The 16,072-nt window shown below is 39.7% G+C and overlaps 1 protein-coding gene across 7 annotated transcripts in view; it reads right to left on the minus strand.

Moving 5' to 3' along the window:
* LOC311424215 (gastrokine-1-like) overlaps positions 1–16,072 on the minus strand; it is a 39,658-nt gene that overhangs the window by 14,291 nt on the left and 9,295 nt on the right. For 2 of the 7 annotated variants that reach the window (XM_084499177.1, XM_084499178.1), the window contains exon 1: positions 10,699–10,985. The exons of the other annotated variants lie outside the window; for them this stretch is intronic. The gene's annotated coding sequence lies outside the window, so the exon portion shown is untranslated. Of the gene's footprint in view, positions 1–10,698; positions 10,986–16,072 lie in introns of those variants that run through there. 7 annotated transcript variants of the gene reach the window in all.

Here is a 16,072-nt window from a genome sequence, read left to right on the forward strand (position 1 = left end):
CCTGGAATACAATTATCCTTTCACACAATGTCAGTGTGTAAGACAGAGCTGTGGCCACGTGCTGAGTTCCCCTCATATGTTGGAGAAAAAGTTCACCTGTTGAGAGCAATTTATATCTCAGGATTAAAATACAAAATGAGGCAGAATTGATGCTAACTGTGTGCTTTTCTGAAGGATCTCGGTGAATGGCTGTATTTGCACATCAGTGCTTGGAAGAATACTGATTTTTTTGCAGTTTATTGGAGACTTTAATAGTTGCCAAAGAGCAAGGTATTCCTTTTGGGCCCAGGTCTGCAATTTGTTATTTTCAAATCGGTCTCCTAGTTAAACCATCTGCTATTTTTTAAAAGAGCGTTTTATCATCGTATGGTAGTACTGTTCTTCTGGGCAAATCACAACAGTCTGCAGGTTCTTGGTGATCCGCAGAATGTTTCTTGAGAGTCAGACTTAGTCAATTAAATCCAAGAGTATTTTTGTGTGTGTGCCAGGTACAGGATAGTCTGTTTAGCCATATTTTGAAATGAAGTCTGAGAAGTATGAGAAGTAGAACTAGGACTTGTAGTTGTAATCATAGAATCACAGAACGTCTCGGGTTGGAAGGGACCTCAAAGATAATCTAGTGACACCCACCCTGTCATAGGCAGGGATGCTACCCACTATATCAGGTTGCTCAGGGCTTCATCTAAGCTGGTCTTTAACACCTCCAGGAATGGGGTATCCACAACCTCTCTGGGCAACCTGTTCCAATGCCTCATCACCCTCTGAGTGAATAACTAGGCTAGTGCATAGAACTCACTACCCTCTGAGTGATGTTCTAGGCTAATGCATGGTGAATGCAAAACACCTCAAAGCACTCTTTAACAGCACTGCTTGGAAGAGTACTCACATGGGTTATGACCTTCAAAGCTTTTCTTGTGGTTGCAGTATTCAGAGAGACTATTCTTCAAAAACTAAGACCTTCAAAAACTAACTTGGAAGCTCTAATCTAGTTTCCAAGCGATAGCCATCATGCTCCAACCCCTTCTTTGTGTATTCTTCTGTTACAGGGTATGGAAGTCATGACAATCCCTTCAGAGTCCAATGAGTTATGCAAAATCTAGAAAATAACTACCTTAACTATCTCAGGCTTTATATATCTGTGTATTTTTTTCTCTAGGGATGCTGACCTGACATCAACTACCCAGTGAAAGTTTAAAGATATGAGACTGAAGTAGATCCCAAAGGAACAAACTGATTGAGATTTCAGAAGGCAGACTTGATGTACAAAGCTACATCTTATTATTCTATTATTATTATTTAATTCTCTGATTATTTAATTCCATACATTCTATAAATATATATAAAAATTATAAATTACAAATAATTCTATTATTAAGTTATTTAAAATAATTAGTCAATGCAATTATTTTCTAACTGCAGTATAAATGTATCTGAAACTTTACTGTTTTGAAGTGTAGTAATGTTTTTTTAAGACTCTTATCCTCTTGCTAATAGGATAATCAAAACTGTTTACTTTAAAGCAACCCAATGTGTACTATACTCTTACATATTAATGGAAGAGTTTTCTGAGACATGTAATGAAGTCTAATTAAAACAACATGGTGGTTATGCACAGTTATGAAAATGCAGTGCTAAAATCTTCTGTTGACCCAAGGATAATGAGCAATACTCATGTGAAAAGTCCTGTCCTCCTCTTCTGTAGTTGCTTAGAGATTCTGAAGACTTTTCTAAATGGGCAAAATAAGGGATGAATTGCTGCCTTGATATTACTGATGGGAAACTGAAGCACAATCTACCCTGTACAGTTTTAATTCTATCATGGACTTTATGATCTTAGAGGTCTTTTCCAACCTAAATAACTCTATGATTCTATACTATGATTCTATGGAAGTTGTCTGTGACCAAGGCAGGAACTGAATGCAGCAGTTCAGTCTTCACTTAAGGCTTAGAAGACTCTCGCGTTTTACTGTCTTTTTCATTTAAATTAAATACATATTTGAGATCTTGTATTTTTTGTTTAGAAAATATTGCATATACACCTAGAAGCTTACTGAAATGTTTTTAGCGTGTATTTCAACTCCTCAGTATATTTGCAGTTGGTACTAGAGTAAATGGTTCTACAAAGAACTCTAAAACAAGGTCCAATACCTTATTATCCACAACTTTTTTTTTTCTTTTTTTTTTTTTTTCTTTTAGTTCACAGTCTTATTGTATCCATCAGGCCTCTTGGCAACATATTTGCATTTAGGCTACTGTGTTTGTTGTTTTATGAATAATGCTTCATTCATCCATGAACTCTCACAGCACCTCTACTGTCAAACTGCACAGCTTAGAGAAAAATGTTCTGGATGGAGCACCCTGGGGGCAAATTTGTTGATGCACCTTTCGTAGTGTACCTCACAACAGAGAGAAAAGAAAGTGCAGGGAGAATCATACACCATGTTGCTCATATGTCCACTTTCCCCTTACCCAAGTTTCTCAGAGGTTGGTCTGTTTTCACATGAGCAGGTGCATTGCATGTTATAGCTTTGAATTTTAGACCTTGAACCCAAACATATCGGCACCCCCAGAAAGAAAGATGAAAGAAGAAATTAATTCAGATTTTGGTAACTGTAACTACAGGACAAACAGAAATGTAAACACAGCTCTGAACAAAAGCAAAGAAAAGGACCTACACATGAAAAAGAATTTTGATATTTTATCTATTTGATACAGTAGTTGGCCAGTGCTATTTCCTGCTCACTATGCAACAATTTGCCTTGTGTTTCATGTAGCCATTTTATACGACAATTAACCTATTTTTAACTGTTTTGCAAAGTGATGGATTTTATTGATGGACTACAGGGAAAGACCAAGGATTTAAAAGGCAGCAACAATAGGTAAAGTGTCACTGGAGATACAGTCCCTTGGTTTCCTTAAACAACTAAACAACTGTAGTCTGAAAATGTTTTCAATCTTTAAATCCACAGCCTGGCAGCAAAGATTTTGGACTGAATTTTCATGATCTGAAGGAAAAAATTAGCTTTCATTTTACTTATAACTTAATACTTAACTTATGTCATTGGAAGATGTCTCATAATTATTTTTCAACAGTCTTAGGAATCTGGAGAGGTCCCAGCCAACTGGAAACTGGCAAAAACTGTTCCAATTCTCAAGAAGAGCAAGAAAGAAGTCAGTCTCACTTCAGTGCCTGATAAAATTATGGAGAATATTATTCTGGGAGATATTGAAAAACATCTGCAAGACAATAGCTATTGGTCACAGTCAATACAGGTTCACAAGAGGAAAGTCCTGTTTATCTAACTAAATTTCTTTTTATGGTAAGATTACCCATCTAGTTGACCAAGGGAAGCCAGTTGGTGTAATCTTTCTGGATTTCAGCAAAGCTTCCAATACCGTTTTTCAAAGTATCTCTCTGGATAAAAGAATAAAAATACATACTACAATGGGTGAACAATTGGCCAACAGATCAGGCTCAAAGGTTACAAATGAGGTTACACCATGCTGGCAGCCAGTCCCTAATGGGGTTCCCCAGGGCTCCATTTTGGGGCCAGTTCTCTTCAATGTTTTATACATGATCTGGATGCAGGACTGGAATGCAAGCTAAGTAAGTTTGCAGCTGATACTAAATTAGGAGGAGCTGCTGACTCCCTTAAGGGCAGAGTGGCCTTGCAGAGAGATCTTGACAAATTGGAGGGCTGGGCAATCACTAACTGCAAGAAGTTTAACAAGAGCAAGTGCTGGATTCTGCACCTGGGACGGGGCAACCCTGTATATGCATATAGACTGGGGGACGAGAGGCTGGAGAGCAGCCCAGCTCAAGGGAAGTGGCCGTTCCACTCTGCTCTGTGCTGGTGAGGCCTCACCTTGAGCACTGTGTGCAGTTTTGGGCACCACAGTATAAAAAATTTATAAAGCTGTTAAGAGTGTCCAAAGGAGGGCTATGAAGATGGTGAAGGGTCTAGAGGGCAAGAAGTACAATGAGAGGCTGAGATCATTTGGATTAATCAGCATAGAGAAGAGGAGGCCCAGGGGAGGCCTCATGGTGGGCTGCAGCTTCTTCTCAAGGGGAGCAGAAGTGCACGTGCTGACCTCTGCGCCCTGGTGACAGCAACAGGACCCAAGGGAACAGCATGGAGCTGTGAAAGGGGAAGTTCAGGTTGCATATTAGGAAAAGGTTCTTCACTGAGAGGTTGGTTGAGCCCAGGAAAGTGGTCACAGCACCAATCCTGCTGGTTTTGAAGACATCTGTGGACAATGCATTCAGGCATATGACTTGATTTTTAGGTAGTCCTGTGTGGAGTCAGGAGTTGGACTTGATGATTCTTGTGGGTCTTTTCCAACTCAGGATATTCTATGATTTTATGATTGTATGAACTTAAGCATATGTTCTACATAATATGAAACACCTGCTATCACAGAGCTCATTAGGTATTCATAGCTTTATGGTTCCTCTATAAGCTATTCATCAGCTTTATGGATAAGGATCTTTTAATATTTGGATTCCTGAGATCTCCCATGGGAATGGATAGAAAATGCCTACTGATTTCCATGTGAGGAACCCACAGAATACTGCCGCCACTTCCTAAGCAGCCAGCAGCCAGCGACCATTCCCAGAAACAATGGGAGAGACAGTTATGCTCACAGTCAAAGGAGAGTGTTTATCCTAATGACAACTGCCAAAGGTTGACATGCAGAGAGGATCATGCATGAGGCTTATTAGCCTTAAGCGCAAGATTAACACCTTGAAAATAGCACAGGCATTTGGTTTATCTGCATCAGGGAATGTGCAGTGCTGTGGTGATCCCACTAGGACTGGAACTCAGATCTATCACAGAAATGAGGAATGGATCCAGTGCATAAGCTTAGATGCTATAGAGATATGGGTGGAAGGAGTCTAGAAGAGTATCAGGATGTGACTCTTACTATGTTGAAGGTTACCAGGTCTTTCCAAGAGTTTCTTTCCATCCAAGTAATATGTGTCCTGGAAGTTTAGCTAGCTTTTCAGATAGTCTTCTTCTATAAAAATATTTAATGTAGAAGAGAGCACATTGGGAGTGTGTCTGGGTGTGCCTGATTGTGCGATTATATGTATACATGGGCAGCTTTTATGTGTTAAAACAGTATTTATCCTAGGATAGGATATCAGAATAATGTTGATTATTTGCTTTCATTTAAAAAAAAAAAAAAAAGTATTTAAAGGCGTGCCTGGAATCCCAGCAATGGTATCATTGGATGCACTCTGACAGCCAGCTAAAATATGTCAAGTATTTTGGGATGGCAGAATTAGCACACATTCCAGTCACATCTCCAAGTCTGCTGCAATTAACCTTTCTTTATCCTTTATACATATCAGTGGGCAGGAAGCATCTACGGTCCCTCACTGCCAAAGACACCAGTTTATCTAGACACCTGCATATTAAGATCTTTTCACCACTGAAGCCATTCCACTGAGAACTTCCCCACTGTCACCTCTGGGTATTTCCCAGTGTGCAAGACTGTTTATCAAGGTTAAGTTGTGACAGTTTTGTCAGTTACAATCATTTTAAAATCAGAGATTGACCCAGAAACTCTTACCCTGGTAAGCAATATCATTTACATGAAATAGACTGCTTAAATTAGGCGTGGCAGGTTTTTGTATATGATAGAATCATAGTATGGTTTGGGTTGTAAGGGACCTTAAAGATCATCTAGTTCCAACCCCCCTGCCATGGGCAGGGACACCTCCCACTAGATCAGGTTGCTCAAAGCCCCATCCAACCTGGCCTTGAGCACCTCCAGGGATAGGGCATCCACAATTTTTCTGGGCAACCTGTTCCAGTGCCTTACCACTCTCAGAGTAAATAATTTTGTCCTTATATCTATTCTAAGCTTACTCTCATTTAGTTTAAAGATATTACCCTTTGTCTTACATTCCATGACAGAAAGTCCCTCCCCAGCTTTACTGTAGGTCCCTCTTTAGGTACTGGAAGGCCACTATAAGGTCTCCCTGGAGCCTTCTCCTCTCCAGACTGAACAACCCCAACTCCTTCAACCTCTCTTTGTAGGAGAGGTGGTCCAATCCCTCATCTTTGTAGCCCTCCTCTGGACTCGTTCTAATGCATCCATATCTTTGTGTTGGAGGCCCCAGAGCTGAATGCAGTGCTCCAAGTGGAGTCTCACGAGAGCACAGCAGATAGGAAGAATCACTTCCCTCGACCCGCTGGCCATGCTTCCTTTGATGCAGCCCAGGATATGGCTGGCTTTCTGGGCTGCCAGCACACACTGCTGGCTCATGTCAAGCTCATTGACCAACACAACCAAGTCCTTCTCATCAAGGCTGCTTTCAACTCTCCACCTAGCCTGTGCTTGTGATTGGGAATGTCCAGACCCAGATGCAGGACCTTGCACTTGGCCTTGTTGGACCTCATGAGATTCACACAGGCCCACCTTGAGGCCTGTCCAGGTCCCTCTGGATGACATCCTTTCCCTCCAGCGTGTCGACCGCACCACCCAGCTTGGTGTCATCGGCACAGTTGCTGAGGGTGCACTTAATTTCACTGTCCACATCACTTACAAAGATGTTAAACAACATTGGTCCCCCTCAGTACTGACCCCTGAGGAACACCACTCATTACTGATCTCCGCCTGGACATTGAACAGTCGACCACAACTCTTGGAGTGTGACCCTCCAGCCAATGACCCTCCCACCAAGTGGTCCATCCATTGAATCCATGCCTTTCCAATTTAGAGACAAGGATATCATGGGGGGCAGTGACAAATGCTTTGCACAAGTCCAGGTAGATGATGGCAGTTGTTCTTCCTCTGTCTACCAATGCTGTAACCCCATCACAGAAGACCACCAGATTTGTCCGGCACGATGTGCCCTTAGTGAAGCTATGCTGGCTGTCACCAATCACCTCCTTATTTTCCATGTGCCTTAGCCGAGTATCCAGGAGGATCTGCTCCATGATCTTGCCAGGCACAAAGGTGAGACTGACTGGCCTGTAGTTCCCCTGGTCTTCCTTTTTTCTCTTTTTTAAAATGGGAGTTATGTTTCCTGTCTTCCAGTCTGTGGAAACTTCATGGGATTACCATGACTTCTCAAATATGATGGAGAGAGGCTTAGCAACTCCATCTGCCACTTCCTTCAGGACCTGCAGATGTATCTCATCTGGTCCCATGGACTTGTGTGACTTCAAGTTCCTTAGATGGTCTGGAATCTGATCTTCTCCTACACTGGACAGTTCATCATTCTTCCAGTCCCTGCCTTTGTCTTCTGGGGCCAGGCCATGTGGCTGGAGCTCTTAAACAGATAACTTGTCTAATAAATGAGAAAAAGTCTTCCAGTTTGCATCAAGTAACAAAGAGAGATGGCTGCATACATGAGCAAACTTTCATTTATAGGACAGAATTCTCTTGAAGATAAAATTGAAGTTGGGCTGGTGAATCCAGCCCACTATTTGAAACAAAAAATGTGCTGTCTGATTGTCCTCATTTTGCTAAGTCTTCCCACTGTTTTTATACTAACAATGTATAGCGATGGGAAAAAAAAATCATCCCTTAGTTTTAGAAATAAAGAACTTGCCTCATGAGTGTGTCTCTAACCACTCAGGAGCAAATAGCTGCAGTTGAACAGTGAACAACATGGCAGGATCTACATGCAAAAAGAAAATAGCATACCAGTAAACTGAAATGAAGTGCTCAATTTGAATCAAGGTACCTTATCTTAAGTACTCAAGTCTTAAGTTATTGTCCATAGGTGAGCAGGGCTTTGCAAAATTACTTGTTTTGTATAAGAGAATGTCATGAGCCACGCCAGATATTTCAAGGCACATAATCCAGTTCTGATGGCCCATAAAACTGGGTGTGATTTTGATTGGCCACTAGATGGCAAATTGTTACAGTAATCTCAACAGCTAATTTTTTTTTTTTTTTTTTTATTACGATCTGAGTCTAGGATTGTTACTAGGTGAGAGCTTGTTCTTGCTGTGCTAGTGAAAACACTGATTAAGTGCAAACCATAAGACAAGAATAAAATAAAATGAATCCCTGTCAACCTGAGACATGTTCCTCAGGAAGAAAATGCTGGGTCAGATTGCAGGAGATTAGAATTCTTTCTTTCAGATTTCCAAACCACTGTGATTTTTGTTTTCATGTGTAATTATGCCCCATTTTTTGACTAAATTAATTTTTCTCTTTCTCATAATATTTGTCATTTCTTCTCTTTACAATATATATACACGTATCCCTTTATCTAATAAAGCATTACGTTTGTAGAAGGTTTACTAATTGGACTTCAAAACATTCCAGAAATGTAAGTAGCAAAGATTCACACAATTAAGTGAAATCTTTTTCTGTTTCTGAACAGGGATACAGCAAAGGATGTAAGATAAATCTGACAAATGCCAATGACACACTAACCATGAGCCCAGGTAAGGGGGGGAAGCCCCAAAACTCCTGTATCCCCCTTATCTCCTTCTTGTCTTCTCACCCCTGTTGTCACCAGGTGAAATCTAACAAACCTCATCCTGCCATCTGCCTCTGCTCTTCCTGCTTGGCTATGCTCCTCCCTCAAGCATAAATATTCCACAGAAGAATTCTTCACTCTTGCTTGTTTTTGTTTGTTTGTTTGGTTGGTTGGTTGTTTTTTTTTTTTTTCTCTGCTTTGCTTTGCTTTGCTGGAGAGGTAGCCAGGGGAGAAAGTCGGCAGGCAGGCTGGCTGGCGTTCTGTATCCAGGTCTCTATTCCTTGCAGGCAGGTCCTGCTGTTCTGGTGCTCATCATGGCCATACCATGTACTGTTTTTAGCATCTCTCTTCCTATTCTGCATTTTTTTTCCTTTGCTCTTTTTTGCAGCTCAGTAAGAGATAGACAGACTCATGTGACTTGAAAGTTCCCACTTTATTTAGTTTTCTGAGGGTGTGTATAAAGAGAGTAAGGTAAAACTGAGTTGGGTCCTGTAATTTATCCAACTATTTCTTGATGGATAGAAAAATTGATGTATCATATAGACCCATTTGTGGCCATGCTCTGACTGGGGAAAGTACCCTTTAAAAATTATCCTGCAATTGCTGGTAATAGGATGAGAGCTGATGAGGGAATATAATGGAGGGTAGAGGGGTAAAGAAGTGCAATAAGTTTTTCTGAGGAGGCTGTTATGGTTTTGATGGCTTCCAGGACAGCCCAGACTATAAAGGCAGCTAAGGCCTTTATTTGTTTGCAGGCTGTAAATCCAGCCCAACAGTTCCTGGGTAGGACACAACATATCTACCCATCACATACATGCTGTGATTGCCACCATGCCAGCTGCTGTGGAGTTTCCCCTTTCTTCTGCTCTCACCATTGTACAGATGGTCAAACAGCAATTGGAAGGCATTTAAAAATATGCTTAACTTGAGACGTAAGGACTTTAAGGCTTGACCCAACAGTGGTAGTCACTAACCCTTTCCATCCCTTGTGATAGGAAGCAGGGGCTGTTTTCACTTAAAGAAGCTCTGTGAATCAGAAATTTGCCCTGAGCACACCAGGAGGTGTTTGACAGCATCACATTAAGCAATGTCCCTGGGTGCAATATACTGAGAGCTGAGCCAGGGCACTCTGCCACTCATTCCAGATAAGTAGAGCCCTTTAACACCAGGGACTGTGAGGGGCTTGTTCCATGCTCTCAATAAGATAAGCTGCCATCCGCGCTTCACAAGACACTCCTATCTGCCAAGCCGCTCTGAGAAAAACTGGGAGATGTGCAGCATGATTTAAAGCACATTACAAACTCCTACAAGCTGCAAACCTAAATGTGGGGGTCTCGTGAATCAAAAGTGAGGAAACGCCAGAAGTGTGGGATCGTTCAGACAGAAGAGTGTTTATGCACAACTCATAGATGTTAAACAGCAGTGAAGGAGATAACACAACAAGAAGGATAGAATTGTCAGTACAAAACTCTAAAAAGTGGAAGAATCATTAAAAATTCCCCAAATAAAATGTATTTTCATGATCCCGAGCATCACAACTGTTAATACAGTTTAATTAGTACCTGAGAGGGAGAGGTGTCTTTTTATGCACACACTGCCACTAGAACAGACTCAAACTGATGGGACTGCTAATCAGAAAACTATTTATGTATCAATAAGGAAAGCATCCTGGCTATAATTGCTTATAGCAGTTGCCTAGGGGCTCTGATTTTCACCACCCATTGTGTTTTGTTTTGGTTTTGTTTTAAGTTGTCAAGATAAAGTCACATTTTTAATATGCCCTTTAAATTGGAGAAGAATTAGTCTTTCACTTTTTTTTGTTGGTCTTGTAAGATTTTTTTCAGGTGAGGAAAATCAGCAGTTGTGAACTGAGCTATTAGCAGCATTTGATCAAATTTCTAACTAATGCTAACATATATGTATGTATTCTGAGCATCCTAAACAATAAAGTTGCAGAAGCCAAACTAAAATCAATAGCAGATAAGCAAAACCTATGCTATAAGCAAAACCTATGCTATAAGCAGATAAGCAAAACCTGGGCTATACATAAGTTCTTTCCCTTCAGAAAAGTAGACTGTATGTCAAAAACTAATTTTTAATAATATTTTGCTCTTAATTTTTTGGACTTTTGCAAAAGAAGGAATGTCTCCAAAACAGTTTTTCCCAGCCTTTCTTTGGTAGTTTTGGCAACAAAAAGCCATGAGTTTAAACATTCTGGAAGGTTTCCCCATAAGGAATGTAATCATTACCTTTTTCTTCTGCACTAAATATAAGTATTTAAAACATTTTTTTTCATTCATTTGCTGATAACCAGCCCATACAGAAGGCAAAACACCACAGAGTCTAGGAGGACAAGCTCATATTTGGAATTTTTGCTGTGTTTGAAGTGAAAATAAAAAGTGCTTCTACATAGTTTTCTTTTCTCTTCTCTTCTCTTCTCTTCTCTTCTCTTCTCTTCTCTTCTCTTCTCTTCTCTTCTCTTCTCTTCTCTTCTCTTCTCTTCTCTTCTCTTCTCTTCTCTTCTCTTCTCTTCTCTTCTCTTCTCTTCTCTTCTCTTCTCTTCTCTTCTCTTCTCTTCTCTTCTCTTCTCTTCTCTTCTCTTCTCTTCTCTTCTCTTCTCTTCTCTTCTCTTCTCTTCTCTTCTCTTCTCTTCTCTTCTCTTCTCTTCTCTTCTCTTCTCTTCTCTTCTCTTCTCTTCTCTTCTCTTCTCTTCTCTTCTCTTCTTTTCTTTTCTTTTCTTTTCTTTTCTTTTCTTTTCTTTTCTTTTCTTTTCTTTTCTTTTCTTTTCTTTTCTTTTCTTTTCTTTTCTTTTCTTTTCTATTCATGAAGCGTTCCATATTTAAACTGGAGGGCAGACCCGGGAAACTACAGGCCTGTCAGTTTGACCTCAGTACCAGGGAAGCTCATGGAGCAGATCCTCCTGAGAGTCATCACGCAGCACTTGCAGGGCAAGCAGGCGATCAGGCCCAGTCAGCATGGGTTTATGAAAGGCAGATCCTGCTTGACGAACCTGATCTCCTTCTATGACAAAGTGACGCGCTGGGTGGATGAGGGAAAGGCTGTGGATGTGGTCTACCTTGACTTCAGCAAGGCTTTTGACACTTTCCCACAGCATTCTCCTCAAGAAACTGGCTCCTCTTGGCTTTGACTGGCACACGCTTCGTTGGGTTAGAAACTGGCTGGATAGCCGGGCCCAAAGAGTTGTGGTGAATGGAGCCAAGTCCAGTTGGAGGCCAGTCACTAGTGGCGTCCCCCAGGGCTCGGTGCTGGGGCCGGTCCTCTTTAATATCTTCATCGATGATCTGGACAAGGGCATCGAGTGCACCCTCAGTAAGTTCGCAGATGACACCAAGAGGCTCAGGGGCAACCTTATTGCTCTCTACAGGTACCTTAAAGGAGGCTGTAGTGAGGTGGGGGTTGGCCTGTTCTCCCACGTGCCTGGTGACAGGACGAGGGGGAATGGGCTAAAGTTGTGCCAGGGGAGTTTTAGGTTAGATGTTAGGAAGAACTTCTTTACCGAAAGGGTTGTTAGGCATTGGAACAGGCTGCCCAGGGAAGTGGTGGAGTCACCATCCCTGGAAGTCTTTAAAAGATGTTTAGATGTAGAGCTTAGGGATATGGTTTAGTGGGAATTGTTAGCGTTAGGTCAGAGGTTGGACTCGATGATCTTGAAGTCTCTTCCAACCTAGAAATTCTGTGATTCTGTGATCCTTTTCTTTTCTTTTCTTTTCTTTTCTTTTCTTTTCTTTTCTTTTCTTTTCTTTTCTTTTCTTTTCTTTTCTTTTCTTTTCTTTTCTTTTCTTTTCTTTTCTTTTCTTTTCTTTTCTTTTCTTTTCTTTTCTTTTCTTTTCTTTTCTTTTCTTTTCTTTTCTTTTCTCTTTTCTTTTCTTTTCTTTTCTTTTCTTTTCTTTTCTTTTCTTTTCTTTTCTTTTCTTTTCTTTTCTTTTCTTTTCTTTTCTTTTCTTTTTTCTTTTCTCTTCTTTTCTCTTCTTTTCTTTTCTCTTCTTTTCTTTTCTCTTCTTTTCGTTTCTCTTCTTTTCTTTTCTTTTCTTTTCTTTTCTTTTCTTTTCTTTTCTTTTCTTTTCTTTTCTTGTCTTGTCTTGTCTTGTCTTGTCTTGTCTTGTCTTTTCTTGTCTTTTCTTGTCTTTTCTTGTCTTTTCTTGTCTTGTCTTTATTTTTCTGTTTTTCTTTTCTTTTAAAAAAGTGGAAAAGAGATTTTGATATTCAGTTGCATGACAAACATAACTGAGAAAGGCTGCTGACCATCCTAATTTATCCGTTGTAATTCAAATCATCAGATTACAGAAACTGAAATGTTAATTTTAATTCTTCCAATTTTTAAGGATGGATTTAGACAATTTTTATTTGTTTGTTTGTTTGCTTGTTTGTTTTTGTTACTGACAGTCTCTTCTACTGTCACATAAAACTTAACTTTCCTTTTTGATCCCAACTCTAACATAAGACAAACAGAACTTTGTCTCATTTTTTCTCATGTTTTGTTAAGGTGAATACAAGCTGTTGGCTTTGTAATTACCATCTCGCACTGAGATATCAACAAACTACACAAAAATATTCCATCTCTGCTTAGTTGTTGATTAAGTAATTTTGAGTTATTAATCAAAATAATTTCTGGTGAACAGAACCTGTTTTCTTCAAATCCATTGTTCAAGATTAAAAATCTATAATTCCAGAAACCAGGGACAGGATATATTTAGTCATTGTTCCCAGGAGCTTTGTCCTTTTAGGGCTTTGGAAGTATTTAAATGGAGTTGTCATTAAGGAGAAGAATGTTATTCCTCAAACAGTCCACTTGGACATAGCTGACAAAGGGGAACAACTTGGGAGATTTCTGTAAAGTTTTGTTTAGGAGTCTTGCTTTTGTCAGTGTCACTGAAGCTGCTCAAAGGGTTGCCCAAAGTTTAACACCCGCATGAATCCAAAGCTTCACAAAATAACTGGATTGTGAGAGAAGGAATTTCAACAATGTAAAATTAAAACTTTCTCTTGACCTTTTTCTATTAAGCTGTGCTGTGAAGCAAGTATGATAAGAAACCAGCAGAGTCAAAACTTTTAGTATTAAAGAGTGTGCCTACTCTGCTGTTCATTAGCATTACAATACAATCAGGTTCTTTATGAAGATCTTAGATATTGATTTCGTTTCAACTGTGTCCCACTGGATTTGAATTGTTGGCCTAAACAAACTGTGTGACCTTTAAAGGTACTAAATTTTAAATGACCTTTTTGTAGTATTTAGAGCCTCCATCTGTGTATATCCAGATAATGGGAGGGGAGACAAATCAATAGATTTCTTGAGGTGTCCCCCATCTCATAAATGATATGAGCAAGTGTTTATCTTAGTGTTCCTGGAAATACTTATGCTCGTGGAAACATTTTGATCACCTGTGTTGATGTGTTTTAAAGCTTGGCAGGAAAAAAGATTAAATGCTGAAATGTACAGAAGCAGATGCAAAAGCAAGGGGCTGCATTGTCTTTCTCATGTAAGGATCTAATAATTTTCTGTTTATCATTCTCTCACTACACAAGACTAAGCTATGTGCATGCCTGCATGCTAGCACAAATTTCCAATTACATATAAAGAAAATCCAATCACACTGGAAAATGGTAGCTTATCCAAATAGTGCTCAAGGAATTAAGCACACGGGGAGCTGGGATTCACAGTAAAAATGAAGCCACATGCTTGCAGTGAATTTGCTACATACAACTGACAGGACACTGACAAGAAGGCAATGTCCAGCTATTTCCAGTCCTCTTCTTTCTGTTTCAGTTACTCAGGCTTTGTGCCAGCTTGAAAAATCTCTGCTTATCAGTATTTATCTGTACCGCCGCATGGCCAATGACCTGCCACTAAGACCAGATTGCACTAGTGCAAATGCACAGTGATGGACTCCCTTCCTAGTGCCTGGAGTTTTGCCACCTCAGCAGGAAAAACAGAACAAAAAAATGGAATTGACAGCAGTCATGCAGTTTGTCTGTATGTTCTACTTGTTAGTGTGTCCCCCAGCCTTTTTACTTGCATGGAAATAGCTAATGAAGATGAAATGCCACTGACTTCCCTTATAGAGCTATTGATGTGCATTTCAATATTGTCTCCAACAGGTCACAAGTAGATTGTGTTACACAGCCTAAATAGTTCCCTTCTGTTGTGGCTGCACATGTCTTTCCTTCTTCTCTCTGTTTTCGTTTCTTTTTCTCCATCACTCTGGTTTTAACACATTGCTACACCTCTCTCATCCCACTCTTTCTTTAAATAATATATTTCCAATTTCCAGTGCCATCTGAAATCAGAACAGGGAGCTACTGGGGAACAGCCCATTTATGGAAAGAAAATCCAGAGCAGCCATGAACTGAGGCATACAGGAACAAGGACTCAGGCAGATGCAGGAATGGAAACTAATTTTAGTTATTCCATTGCAAGCTCATCACACTGTCAGTGTCACACTCTTCTTTATCTACCATATCACATCCAACAATTGCCTCGTGCCACAGCTATCTCCTGACAGAGACAATTGTGGGCCATATTCGTAATAATTTTGTGTCTGTATTTTGGAAAATTTCAAATCATATGCTGGGTTGCTTGCTAGAGTATATTAGCTTGCATCACTCTCCTACTTCCCTAAAATGGCATATATGTCAGTGATATCCTGATTAGAGAGCAGCTTTGAACCAAAACCCCTGCATTTATAGATTGAAGATGTGCTCAGCAGGAATTTTGAAAATTTCCAAACAGGATGTCTTAATGTTGATTCAGTCTGAATGTTGACAATTGATCGAAGTGTTCTGATAGAGATACGTTATACCTCTTAACATCATGCAGTGAAAAATATGTGGGCTTTTTTTAGATTTATCTGTGTTTTTAAGGGGTGATTAACATCACCAAAGGCAATGTTGTTTTTTGTTTGTTTGTTTGTTTGTTTGTTTGTTTCCATTAAAACACATCCTTTCTCCTTTATTAATGCTGTATTACTTAATGGGCAAAAGAAGTCATGTGTTTGAGAATGAGAACCCTCTTTGTCATTTAGAAAAGACTTTCAGGCTTATTTTTTTCTCAAAGGTTCTAGCACAGAAACAAAATTCCCCTTGTGCTATAATGCAAATCTTGCAAGAGCAAGTTGGGGAGGACCAGGGGGTATTTTCTTGTGGCAAAGCAGGGCATTGCATTTTGAATTCCAGAAATGGAGGCATGATTGATGACTCAAAGTTGTTTGAAAAATTTTCTTCTATGAAACAAGGATACATCCATTTTGTTATCCTCTCCTTTCTTATTTATATAAAGTATATATTCTTGCATGACAGATTTATTTTTTCTTATGTATTATACATGCAAAAATGGAAATGTTCCATGACAAATAAACTTGAAGCTTAAATGAAAACTGTAAAGCTGCTCAAGGTCATAGGATACTGGAAATGTCCAATATTTCTTTGTTTTCCCGTGTCTACAGCCCTCAATATGGGGATTTGAAATTACAGTTTAAAGATCTGTAAGAAAAGTCCCTAAAATGCCATACTGGTTGCAAAGTCTTCCCTTGTGAAATCTGAAATAAAAAGCTCTTACCACCATATTACAGCCCAAATTTTACCTGTGATATTTATATTCATTTATAA

Source organism: Aythya ferina (genome assembly GCF_964211825.1).
Source record: "Aythya ferina genome assembly, chromosome: 27".
In the NCBI taxonomy this organism is placed as follows: domain Eukaryota; kingdom Metazoa; phylum Chordata; class Aves; order Anseriformes; family Anatidae; genus Aythya; species Aythya ferina.